The sequence below is a fragment of the Phyllobates terribilis genome, unplaced genomic scaffold (assembly GCF_046119375.1).
Source record: "Phyllobates terribilis strain yellow unplaced genomic scaffold, ASM4611937v1 Scaffold_1__5_contigs__length_1240528914, whole genome shotgun sequence".
NCBI lineage: Eukaryota > Metazoa > Chordata > Amphibia > Anura > Dendrobatidae > Phyllobates > Phyllobates terribilis.
The window spans coordinates 959,182,840-959,196,486 of record NW_027362761.1 but is presented as its reverse complement, the minus strand read 5'-3'; positions in this window follow the sequence as shown (position 1 = coordinate 959,196,486).

Below are 13,647 nucleotides of genomic sequence, written 5' to 3'. Positions count from 1 at the left end.
TGGCCCCTTTAAGAGAGGGGGAGCGCGCGCGCGCCCTAAGCACAGTGGCCGGGAAGCAGCGCGCGCTGCCAGCAGAGCGGGAGGAGGACGCCGGGCACGGAGTGGAAAGGTGAGGGGAACAGCGTCCCTGCCTAGCAGGAGGCAGGGACGCCGACGCTACAATGTGAGTAAATACCCTGCAGAACGCTATGAAGAACCTAAGGTAGGATAACCTGAGTGTTTCTCGGGGAAACGACAGGATTTTTTTTCATTTAAAAATGCTTGTTTGTTGTATTTTCGGCTCAGACCTAGGTCTTCTGGGAGTGAACTACAGCGTGTAGGGATTATTATGTGTCTATTGCGTAAGGAACCTCAAATCTGGGCATTTTCCTTGTCTCCTGATGATCATTGTTTGAGGTCTGTGGAGGCATTTTTTCATGCCATGGGTTTGCTATATGATGATCCTGATCGGGTTACATCAGCTGAGGCAGAGCTCAGACGTCTCAAACAGGGTTCTCTTGATGCTTAGAGTTATTGCACCCTGTTCAGACGATGGTCTGCAGCGGTCAGGTGGAACGACCCTGCACTCAAGTTTCAGTTTCTGGTTGGCTTGAGTGAAAGGGTTAAAAATTTGCTCATTGCATTCCCTGCACTTGATACTCTGCAAGCTGCCATGCAGTTAGCTATCCGTGTGGATAGAAGGTTGAGGGCTAGACAGAATGAGGAGAGGTTTCCTGTATTGCTGGATTCTGTTTCTCACGATATTCCTGCCAACACTGGGGAACCTATGCAGGTCGGGGCAATGTCATCCCGTTCCAAGGAGAGGGACAGGAGGTTCTCTGAGGGACTTCGCTTGTATTGCGGTAAGGCTGATCATTTTTTAAAGCAATGTGAGGTTCGCTTAAGGAAAGAAAAAAAAATGGTCAGCAGAAATAACACTCCCGTTCGCATTGCGTTTTTACATTCTGCTGGGGTGTTTTTTTATGGTAATACCACCTACCAGGGTCATTTGATTGAGTTTCAGGTTATGGTGGATTGTAGTTCTGCACTTAATTTCATTGATCAACAATTTCTTGAAAAGTATAAGTTTGATTCTGAGCCTTTGTCGTCTCCTTTTCCTGTGGTGGCGATTGATAATACTCCACTGGAGCATGGGAGCATTCTTCGAAAGGTCACTGGGTTTCCGCTTACTATGAATATGGAACATCAGGAGCAGATTGACTTATTTGTACTTGCTAAGTTGCCTTCCCCGGTCGTCCTCGGGTTGTCCTGGTTAAAAGTGCATAATCCTTTGCTGGACTGGTCGTCTGGTTCCATAAGATCCTGGGGTCAGGGGTGTTATGGTAAGCGTTGTAACGTTCACATTGCGGCTGTTGTGAAGGGGGAGTTACCTGAACCCATTCAGGATTTTTGGAAGGTTTTTTTGGAGGTGGAGTCGAAAGCTTTACCACCTCATAGAGATTGCGATTGCGCTATTGACTTCGTCCCTGATGCTAAGCTCCATAAGAGTTGGTTGTTTAATCTGACAATTCCCGAGAGGGAGGCTTTGAAGGAGTACCTTCAGACTAGTTTAGCTGCAGGTCACATAAGACCCTCTAAGTCTCCTGTGGCGGTTGGGTTCTTTTTTGTCAAAAAGAAGGATTGGGGTCTTAGGCCATGCCTGGATTTTCGGGAGATTAATAAAATCACTGTGCGCAATCCTTACCCGTTACCACTTATTCCGGATTTGTTTAACCAATTGACCAGAGCTAAATGGTTTTCTAAGATTGACCTTCGTGGGGCATATAATTTGCTGCGGGTGAAGGATGGAGATGAATGGAAGACAGCTTTTAACACCCCGGAAGGACATTTTGAGTGTTTGGTGATGCCTTTTGGGCTTACTAACGCTCCTGTATTTTTTCAAAATTTCATCAATGACATTCTGAGACACTTGATCGGTAGGAGTGTTATTGTTTATCTGGATAATCAGTGGATATGAATAGCAGTACCAGAGCGCCAATAACAGGGCAAAAATATTAAAAGGACTGATTTATTAATACACACACAACGCGTTTCGGTGGACACAGCCACCTTCATCAGGTTGACACCTGATGAAGGTGGCTGTGTCCACCGAAACGCGTTGTGTGTGTATTAATAAATCAGTCCGTATTAATAAATCAGTCCTTTTAATATTTTTGCCCTGTTATTGGCGCTCTGGTACCGCTATTCATATCCACTGATTGTCCTTTTCCCCCTGTTGGGGTGCGGTAGAGCTGCCTTTAATCTATTGTTTTTTCACCTGTGGGAGCAATTTAATTAAAATTACTACCCTGGTTTTCCAAGCTGCGCTGCCCTAACCCCTCCGGAACGCTGCCGGGGGTGTTTGTGAAGCTGGGCGTCTATCTCGGCATTACATGCTACTAACCTGACCACGTGATATACCACCAAGAGATCAGGATCTGTGAACGCCGCTGGAAATAGATGACAGCCACCAACAGAGCGGAGCTTGTGGAGCTTTACACTGGGGTCGTGCAGAGGTGCACAACTTCATAAGGTTAGTAGCCATCCCCACACCCCTCTACAAATTGCAATACTGAGTCACCCATTGCGCCTTGTTCTCTCCTCTCTTTACATATTGTTTATCTGGATGACATTTTGATTTATTCATCAGATCTTGAGTCTCATTGGAAGAGAGTCCGCAAAGTTCTTCAGATTCTGAGAGATAACACACTCTTTGCTAAATTGGAGGTGTCAGTTTGCTGTCCAGAAAATAATTTTTTGGGTTACTTTGTCTCTTGTGATGGTTTTGAGATGGACCCAGTGAAAGTTCAGGCTGTGCTGGAGTGGCCGAGGCCTGAGGGTTTGAAGTCCGTACAGAGGTTTTTGGGGTTTGCCAATTATTACAGGAAATTCATAAAGAATTTCTCTGTCATCGCTAAACCCATTACTGATCTCACCAACAAGGGTGCTAATACAGTCCAATGGTCCACTGAGGCTATTGAAGCTTTTGAGTATCTCAAGGAGAGGTTCAGCTCTGCTCCTGTTCTTATCCCATCGGATGAGACCAAGAAATTTTTGGTTGAGGTGGATGCCTCATCTATGGGCGTGGGGCAGTTCTGTCCCAGGAGGGTGAGGATGGGGTGCATCCCTGTACTTTCTTTTCAAAAAAAATTTCTGAGACAGAGCTCAACTATGATGTTGGGAATCGTGAGTTGTTGGCTATTAAACTCGCGTTCGAGCATTTTTTGGAGGGGGCTCGACATCCTATACAGGTTTTCACTGATCATAAGAATTTGCTTTATCTGGACGCAGCTAAACGTTTGAATGTCCGTCAGGCTAGGTGGGCACTGTTTTTTGCCCGGTTCAATTTTTCCGTAACCTTCGTCCCGTAACGCTTTGTCTCGTAGTTTCTCTCCAGCGGTGAATGCTGAGAGGGAGGAGTGTATTTTGCAGAGAGGGGTGGTGGTGACCGCATTGGATTCTGAGTTAGAGAATAGCATCCTAGGAGCTCAGAGTGCGGCACCAACTAACACTCCGTGTGGTAAATTGTTTGTACCCGGAGCCTTGAGGAGAGTGTTGTTTGTTGAATGCCATGAGTCTCGGTTGGCGGGTCACCCAGGGATTTTTGGAAACTAGGAAGTCTATCGGTCGGAGTTTCTGGTCGCCAGGGTGGCAAAGGGAAGTCATAAAGTGGGTGCGTCAGTGTTCTGTGTGCGCTAGGTCGAAGGCCTCTCACGCTCCGGCAGCGGGGTTGCTATGCCCCTTGGAAGTTCCTAGTTCGCCATGGACGCACCTTGCCATGGATTTTATCACTAATCTGCTTTTATCGGAGGGTTTTTCTGTCATCTGGGTTGTTGTGGACCGGTTTAGTAAAATGTGTCATCTGGTTCCGTTCAACAAGTTATCTTGTGCCAAGACTCTTGCTAAGGCTTTTGTGAAGGAGATTGTCAGGCTCCATGGTGTTCCCACGGACATTGTTTCGGACAGAGGACCACAGTGTGTGGCTCACTTTTGGCGTGCTTTTTGTGACAGATTGAAAATTCTTTTGTCATTCTCGTTGGGGTATCATCCAGAGTCCAATGGACAGACTGAAAGGAAGAACCAGGATGTCAAGCAGTTTTTGAGATGTTTTGTGGCAGACAATCAGGAAATGTGGTCAGAATTTCTACCACTTGCGGAGTTTGCCCTTAATAATCATACTTCTTCCTCGGCTGATTGTTCTCCTTTTTTTTGTTGTACTGGCAGGTATCCATCTTTTGGTCCATTTTCCAAAGTTGGGGCTGCTGTACCGGAGGAGGACAATTTTTCTGGTGATTTGGAAAGGGTTTGGACCAGTGTATGCCTGAATCTTAAAGAGGCTAACAGGAGATCAAAAAGGTATTTTGACAAAAAAAGAAAGGAGTCTTTGTTTGCTGTTGGGGATATGGTTTGGTTGTCCTCTAGGAATCTTCGTTTGAAAATTCCTTCTAAAAAACTGGGGCCTAAATTTGTGGGTCCTTTCAAAGTGGTTCAGATTGTCAACTCGGCAGCGGTGAGGTTGGGCATTCCCTCGTCCTGGAGGATTAATTCTGTTTCATGTGTCGTTACTTAAGAAGGCGGACACGCCTGATAAGCAGGCGAAGTCTACTGTACCCCCTGTTGATGAGGACGGTGAATTTGAGATTTCTCACATTTTGGATTCCAGGTGGCATAGAGGAACCTTACAGTATCTTGTGTATTGGAGAGGTTTCGGCCCCAAGGATAATTCCTGGGAGAAAGCCGAGGATATCTCGGCCCCAAGGCTAATTAAGGCTTTTCACAGGAGATTTCCTAGTAAAGCTCAGCCTAGAGGATCCGGAGGATCCTCGTAAAAGGGGAGGTACTATTAGAGTCTTTTTTGTTTTTCTATCGGCCATCTTGTTGTGGTTTGCTGGCTTCTAGTCTTTTCCTCTGGTGCTGGGTTTCTTGGTCATGTGATCTCTGCACTCTTTATTACTCAGTACCTGGCTCCCATTCCCCGCTGGACATCAGTGTTGTTACGCTTGTGCTCTGGCTAAGTAGCCTTGTTTGGTTCTTTGTGCTTTACAACTTAGACAAACGTGAAAAGAATTATAGACTAGAGTTGCTAAAGCACCTCCCTATTGGGTAGGGTGCCTTTAAGTACCTGATGTCTCTCAGTCATATTTTCAGAAGCGTGCGCAGCCCCTTTAAGAAGCAGAGAGTGTGCGGGCACCCTAAGCATCCTCCAGGGAGATCTGTGTGCCGTGTGCAGGACCTGGAAGGAAGCAGATGCTGTGCAGACCGGAGCAGTGCGAGAGGGTGAGTAAACACGCCGGCGTCCCGCTGAGAGGAGAAAGGAGACTCGTGCAGGGGCGCCAGCACTGTCATAACAAATATATATAATTACATTAAATGAAAATGAATAATAAAGGAAAATTATAAACCTGATGTCACGGAAATGGCTCAGAGCTTAGCTCAGAGCTTAGCGGAGGGAAGCACTCCGATGGGGAAAATGGACCACCCTCACAAGGAACTATAACTTCCAGAATGAACAAACAAACCCAAACCCAAATACTGCTTTTTATTAGCTCAAGGTTACGCTCACATACCTCCCATTGATTACATCATGTGGGGGCTGATTGTGGGATGTGCTCGGTCTGTTAGAATTTTAAAGAAAAAGAAGGGGAACAACCATTAAGTCAGGATACACACTAGTAGTGCACAATATACAGTGAAGGAAATAAGTATTTGATCCCTTGCTGTTTTTGTAAGTTTGCCCACTGACAATGACATGAACAGTCTATAATTTTAACGGTAGGTTAATTTAAACATTGAGAGATAGAATATCCAAAAAAATCAAGAAAATCTTATTGTATAAATTAGATGATTTTTTTTGCATTTTGTAGTGAGAAATAAGTATTTGATCCTGCTGCAAACCATTATGAGTTCTGGCTCCTACAGACCAGTTAGACACTCCTAATCTACCTGTTACCTGCATTAAAGACAGCTATCTTACATAGTCACCAGTATAAAAGACTCCTGTCCAGAGACTCAATCAGTCAGACTCTAACCTATACTACACGGGCAAGACCAAAGAGCTTTCTAAGGATGTCAGGGACAAGATCATAGACCTGCAAAAAAAAGGAGCATGGACCGCACCTCCAAAAAATCATACATTTGATCTAATGTCTCTCGGCAAAAATATATATAACTGAACATGAGGTTCTTAGTTTAAGATTCTGATCAGACTGTATGAATGTTGTGACTGTATAAAAATGTGTATATATATATGTAGCAGTAATGTGGTGGGTCAAATGGCATGCCAATATAATAAAAAGTCAAATATTTTATTATATACTGTGTATATACAATTGTATAAAATGAATGCACATAATTGCAGACATATTTTGTGTACAATGAGGATGTAATCAAATAGTATGAGTTGTACTTACTGAAAAAATAGAATGGAGAGACCCCCAGCTGCATGGCGCTCACCCTGAAGCACATCTCGGCGTTGACCGGCAATGTTATAATTTTATGAGATCCCCCAACTTACAGGATATCTTCACCCCTGGAGGTCCCAGGTTATAGATATTGTAATAATGTTCCTTATCACGATTTTACCTTTATATAGAGATCAAACATGACCTGGATATCATCATCCATTAGACCGCTATAAAGTTGGAGGTATTAGAATTGCCTTATAGTGAAGTGAGTGAATGCATTATGTTCGTCCCTTCGCTACGATGCAGAAAATATATCTCCCATAAATATCGGATCGATGCAAACCCCAATATTCATATCTGGACCCCAGAGAAAAGTGTCTAACTTCAATTGACCAGTTTTTCTTTGAAGAGAACAAGAGTTACCTCTAAAGGTGTTAGATTTTTTACTTCCCTTCCTCTTGAATATACGTATCTCAGACTCTTATGTCTTTTTCACAGAGAAAAACTCCTGTTGTAATTACCTGGTCACTGTCGGGGAAACAACAGGATTTTTTTTCATTTAAAAATGCTTGTTTGTTGTATTTTCGGCTCAGACCTAGGTCTTCTGGGAGTGAACTACAGCGTGTAGGGATTATTATGTGTCTATTGCGTAAGGAACCTCAAATCTGGGCATTTTCCTTGTCTCCTGATGATCATTGTTTGAGGTCTGTGGAGGCATTTTTTCATGCCATGGGTTTGCTATATGATGATCCTGATCGGGTTACATCAGCTGAGGCAGAGCTCAGACGTCTCAAACAGGGTTCTCTTGATGCTTAGAGTTATTGCACCCTGTTCAGACGATGGTCTGCAGCGGTCAGGTGGAACGACCCTGCACTCAAGTTTCAGTTTCTGGTTGGCTTGAGTGAAAGGGTTAAAAATTTGCTCATTGCATTCCCTGCACTTGATACTCTGCAAGTTGCCATGCAGTTAGCTATCCGTGTGGATAGAAGGTTGAGGGCTAGACAGAATGAGGAGAGGTTTCCTGTATTGCTGGATTCTGTTTCTCACGATATTCCTGCCAACACTGGGGAACCTATGCAGGTCGGGGCAATGTCATCCTGTTCCAAGGAGAGGGACAGGAGGTTCTCTGAGGGACTTCGCTTGTATTGCGGTAAAGCTGATCATTTTTTAAAGCAATGTGAGTTTCGCTTAAGGAAAGAAAAAAAAATGGTCAGCAGAAATAACACTCCCGTTCGCATTGCGTTTTTGCATTCTGCTGGAGTGTTTTTTTATGGTAATACCACCTACCAGGGTCGTTTGATTGAGTTTCAGGTTATGGTGGATTGTAGTTCTGCACTTAATTTGATTGATCAACAATTTCTTGAAAAGTATAAGTTTGATTCTGAGCCTTTGTCGTCTCCTTTTCCTGTGGTGGCGATTGATAATACTCCACTGGAGCATGGGAGCATTCTTCGAAAGGTCACTGGGTTTCCGCTTACTATGAATATGGAACATCAGGAGCAGATTGACTTATTTGTACTTGCTAAGTTGCCTTCCCCGGTAGTCCTGGGGTTGCCCTGGTTAAAAGTGCATAATCCTTTGCTGGACTGGTTGTCTGGTTCCATAAGATCCTGGGGTCAGGGGTATTATGGTAAGTGTTGTAATGTTCACATTGCGGCTGTTGTGAAGGGGGAGTTACCTGAACCCATTCAGGATTTTTGGAAGGTTTTTTTGGAGGTGGAGTCAAAAGCTTTACCACCTCATAGAGATTACGATTGCGCTATTGACTTCGTCCCTGATGCTAAGCTCCATAAGAGTTGGTTGTTTAATCTGACAATTCCCGAGAGGGAGGCTTTGAAGGAGTACCTTCAGACTAGTTTAGCTGCAGGTCACATAAGACCCTCTAAGTCTCCTGTGGCGGGTGGGTTCTTTTTGTCAAAAAGAAGGATGGGGGTCTTAGGCCATGCCTGGATTTTCGGGAGATTAATAAGATCACTGTGCGCAATCCTTACCCGTTACCACTTATTCCGGATTTGTTTAACCAATTGACCGGAGCTAAATGGTTTTCTAAGATTGACCTTCGTGGGGCATATAATTTGCTGCGCGTGAAGGACGGAGATGAATGGAAGACAGCTTTTAACACCCCGGAAGGACATTTTCAGTGTTTGGTGATGCCTTTTGGGCTTACTAACGCTCCTGTATTTTTTCAAAATTTCATCAATGACATTCTGAGACACTTGATCGGTAGGAGTGTTATTGTTTATCTGGATGACATTTTGATTTATTCATCAGATCTTGAGTCTCATTGGCAGAGAGTCCGCAAAGTTCTTCAGATTCTGAGAGATAACACACTCTTTGGTAAATTGGAGGTGTCAGTTTGCTGTCCAGAAAATTATTTTTTGGGTTACTTTGTCTCTTGTGATGGTTTTGAGATGGACCCTGTGAAAGTTCAGGCTGTGCTGGAGTGGCCGAGGCCTGAGGGTTTGAAGTCCGTACAGAGGTTTTTGGGGTTTGCCAATTATTACAGGAAATTCATAAAGAATTTCTCTGTCATCGCTAAACCCATTACTGATCTCACCAACAAGGGTGCTAATACAGTCCAATGGTCCACTGAGGCTATTGAAGCTTTTGAGTATCTCAAGGAGAGGTTCAGCTCTGCTCCTGTTCTTATCCCGTCGGATGAGACCAAGCCATTTTTGGCTGAGGTGGATGCCTCATCTATGGGCGTGGGGCAGTTCTGTCCCAGGAGGGTGAGGATGGGGTGCATCCCTGTACTTTCTTTTCAAAAAAAATTTCTGAGACAGAGCTCAACTATGATGTTGGGAATCGTGAGTTGTTGGCTATTAAACTCACGTTCGGGCATTTTTTTGAGGGGGTTCGACATCCTATACAGGTTTTCACTGATCATAAGAATTTGCTTTATCTGGACGCAGCTAAACGTTTGAATGTCCGTCAGGCTAGGTGGGCACTGTTTTTTGCCCGGTTCAATTTTTCCGTAACCTTTGTCCCGTAACGCTTTGTCTCGTAGTTTCTCTCTAGCGGTGAATGCTGAGAGGGAGGAGTGTATTTTGCAGAGAGGGGTGGTGGTGGCCGCATTGGATTCTGAGTTAGAGAATAGCATCCTAGGAGCTCAGAGTGCCGCACCAACTAACACTCCGTGTGGTAAATTGTTTGTACCCTGAGCCTTGAGGAGAGTGTTATTTGTTGAATGTCATGAGTCTCGGTTGGCGGGTCACCCAGGGATTTTTGGAAACTAGGAAGTCTATCGGTCGGAGTTTCTGGTCGCCAGGGTGGCAAAGGGAAGTCATAAAGTGGGTGCGTCAGTGTTCTGTGTGCGCTAGGTCGAAGGCCTCTCACGCTCCGGCAGCGGGGTTGCTATGCCCCTTGGAAGTTCCTAGTTCGCCATGGATGCACCTTGCCATGGATTTTATCACTAATCTGCTTTTATCGGAGGGTTTTTCTGTCATCTGGGTTGTTGTGGACCGGTTTAGTAAAATGTGTCATCTGGTTCCGTTCAACAAGTTATCTTGTGCCAAGACTCTTGCTAAGGCTTTTGTGAAGGAGATTGTCAGGCTCCATGGTGTTCCCACGGACATTGTTTCGGACAGAGGACCACAGTGTGTGGCTCACTTTTGGCGTGCTTTTTGTGACAGATTGAAAATTCATTTGTCATTCTCGTTGGGGTATCATCCAGAGTCCAATGGACAGACTGAAAGGAAGAATCAGGATGTCAAGCAGTTTTTGAGATGTTTTCTGGCAGACAATCAGGAAATGTGGTCAGAATTTCTACCACTTGCGGAGTTTGCCCTTAATAATCATACTTCTTCCTCGGCTGGTTGTTCTTCTTTTTTTTGTTGTACTGGCAGGTATTCATCTTTTGGTCCATTTTCCAAAGTTGGGGCTGCTGTACCGGAGGAGGACAATTTTTCTGGTGATTTGGAAAGGGTTTGGACCAGTGTACGCCTGAATCTTAAAGAGGCTAGCAGGAGATCAAAAAGGTATTTTGACAAAAAAAGAAAGGAGTCCTTGTTTGCTGTTGGGGATATGGTTTGGTTGTCCTCTAGGAATCTTCGTTTGAAAATTCCTTCTAAAAAACTGGGGCCTAAATTTGTGGGTCCTTTCAAAGTGGTTCAGATTGTCAACTCGGCAGCGGTGAGGTTGGGCATTCCCTCGTCCTGGAGGATTAATTCTGTTTCATGTGTCGTTACTTAAGAAGGCGGACACGCCTGATAAGCAGGCGAAGTCTACTGTTCCCCCTGTTGATGAGGACGGTGAATTTGAGATTTCTCACATTTTGGATTCCAGGTGGCATAGAGGAACCTTACAGTATCTTGTGTACTGGAGAGGTTTCGGCCCCAAGGATAATTCCTGAGAGAAAGCCGAGGACATCTCGGCCTCAAGGCTAATTAAGGCTTTTCACAGGAGATTTCCTAGTAAAGCTCGGCCTAGAGGATCCGGAGGATCCTCGTAAAAGGGGAGGTACCATTAGAGTCTTTTTTGTTTTTCTATCGGCCATCTTGTTGTGGTTTGCTGGCTTCTAGTCTTTTCCTCTGGTGCTGGGTTTCTTGGTCATGTGATCTCTGCACTCTTTATTACTCAGTACCTGGCTCCCATTCCCCGCTGGACATCAGTGTTGTTACGCTTGTGCTCTGGCTAAGTAGCCTTGTTTAGTTCTTTGTGCTTTACAACTTAGACAAACGTGAAAAGAATTATAGACTAGAGTTGCTAAAGCACCTCCCTATTGGGTAGGGTGCCTTAAGTACCTGATGTCTCTCAGTCTTATTTTCAGAAGCGTGCGCAGCCCCTTTAGGAAGCAGAGAGTGTGCGGGCACCCTAAGCATCCTCCAGGGAGATCTGTGTGCCGTGCGCAGGACCTGGGAGGAAGCAGATGCTGTGCAGACCGGAGCAGTGCGAGAGGGTGAGTAAACACGCCGGCGTCCCGCTGAGAGGAGAAAGGAGACTCGTGCAGGGGCGCCAGCACTGTCATAACAAATCTATACAATTACATTAAATGAAAATGAATAATAATGGAAAATTATAAACCTGATGTCACGGAAATGGCTCAGAGCTTAGCTCAGAGCTTAGCGGAGGGAAGCACTCCGATGGGGAAAATGGACCACCCTCACAAGGAACTATGACTTCCAGAATGAACAAACAAACCGAAACCCAAATACTGCTTTTTATTAGCTCAAGGTTACGCTCACATACCTCCCATTGATTACATCATGTGTGGGCTGATTGTGGGATGTGCTCGGTCTGTTAGAATTTTAAAGAAAAAGAAGGGGAACAACCATTAAGTCAGGATACACACTAGTAGTGCACAAATTACAGTGAAGGAAATAAGTATTTGATCCCTTGCTGTTTTTGTAAGTTTGCCCACTGACAATGACATGAACAGTCTATAATTTTAACGGTAGGTTAATTTAAACATTGAGAGATAGAATATCCAAAAAAAATCAAGAAAATCTTATTGTATAAATTAGATGATTTTTTTTGCATTTTGTAGTGAGAAATAAGTATTTGATCCCGCTGCTAACCATTATGAGTTCTGGGTCCTACAGACCCGTTAGACACTCCTAATCTACCTGTTACCTGCATTAAAGACAGCTATACATAGTCACCAGTATAAAAGACTCCTTTCCAGAGACTCAATCAGTCAGACTCTAACCTATACTACACGGGCAAGACCAAAGAGCTTTCTAAGGATGTCAGGGACAAGATCATAGACCTGCAAAAAAAAGGAGCATGGACCGCACCTCCAAAAAATCATACATTTCATCTAATGTCTCTCGGCAAAAATATATATAACTGAACATGAGGTTCTTAGTTTAACATTCTGAGCAGACTGTATGAATGTTGTGACTGTATAAAAATGTGTATATATATATATATGTAGCAGTAATGTGGTGGGTCAAATGGCATGCCAATATAATAAAAAGTCTAATATTTTATTATATACTGTGTATATACAATTGTATAAAATGAATGCACATAATTGCAGACATATTTTGTGTACAATGAGGATGTAATCAAATAGTATGAGTTGTACTTACTGAAAAAATAGAATGGAGAGACCCCCAGCTGCATGGCGCCCACCCTGAAGCACATCTCGGCGTTGACCGGCAATGTTATAATTTTATGAGATCCCCCAACTTACAGGATATCTTCACCCCTGGAGGTCCCAGGTTATAGATATTGTAATAATGTTCCTTATCACGATTTTACCTTTATACAGAGATCAAACATGACCTGGATATCATCATCCATTAGACCGCTATTAAGTTGGTGGTATTAGAATTGCCTTATAGTGAAGTGAGTGAATGCATTATGTTCGTCCCTTCGCTACGATGCAGAAAATATATCTCCCATAAATATCGGATCGATGCAAACCCCAATATTCATATCTGGACTCCAGAGAAAAGTGTCTAACTTCAATTGACCAGTTTTTCTTTGAAGAGAACAAGAGTTACCTCTAAAGGTGTTAGATTTTTTACTACCCTTCCTCTTGAACATACGTATCTCAGACTCTTATGTCTTTTTCACGGAGAAAAACTCCTGTTGTAATTACCTGGTCACTGCAGGTTGTTACGGATCTGGGTGGTGGAACCTCTGCGCTGTGATACAAGGAGGGACCAATGGGGCGTAACTAAGTGCCTACCCGGACCGACCCTGGCCACACGGCGGCTTAGTCGACTCCGTGAACCAAGGAGGGACCAGGAAAGTGAACCAGGTGCCACTCTGGGACCGACCTTGTGTGAGAGCAGGCGACTCCCACGGGACTGATGGCCGAAGCCGACAGGCACAGCCGATGAGCACAGCTGGTAGACAGGCAGATGATGCGGGTAGGCAAGCTGGCGGGCACGGCTGATAGACAAGCTGGCGGACACGGCTGATAGACAGGCTGGCGGGCACGGCTGATAGACAGGCTGGTGGGCACTGGAACCTGAGGGCTGAGGAGAGTGTTAGCACATAAACAGCAACCTTGCACAGGCGCCTCCATTTTGGAGGAGGTGCCTTATATAGGAGCAGTCCTCTGGCAATTGGCCGGGGACTCTTTAGGATGGCACACGCGGCCCCTTTAAGAGGGAGTGAGCGCACAGTGCCCAGAGAACTGCCCGGGCAGATACAGCAGGGGAGCCGGAGGACGCCGGACCGGGATCGCGGCGGCGAGGGGATCGGCATCCCTGCCCGGCAGGAGGCAGAGATGCCTACGCTACAGTGCCCCCTCCCTTTATGCCACCTGTTCTTTAGGTCAGCAAGAAATTTTTTTAGAAGACGAGGATCA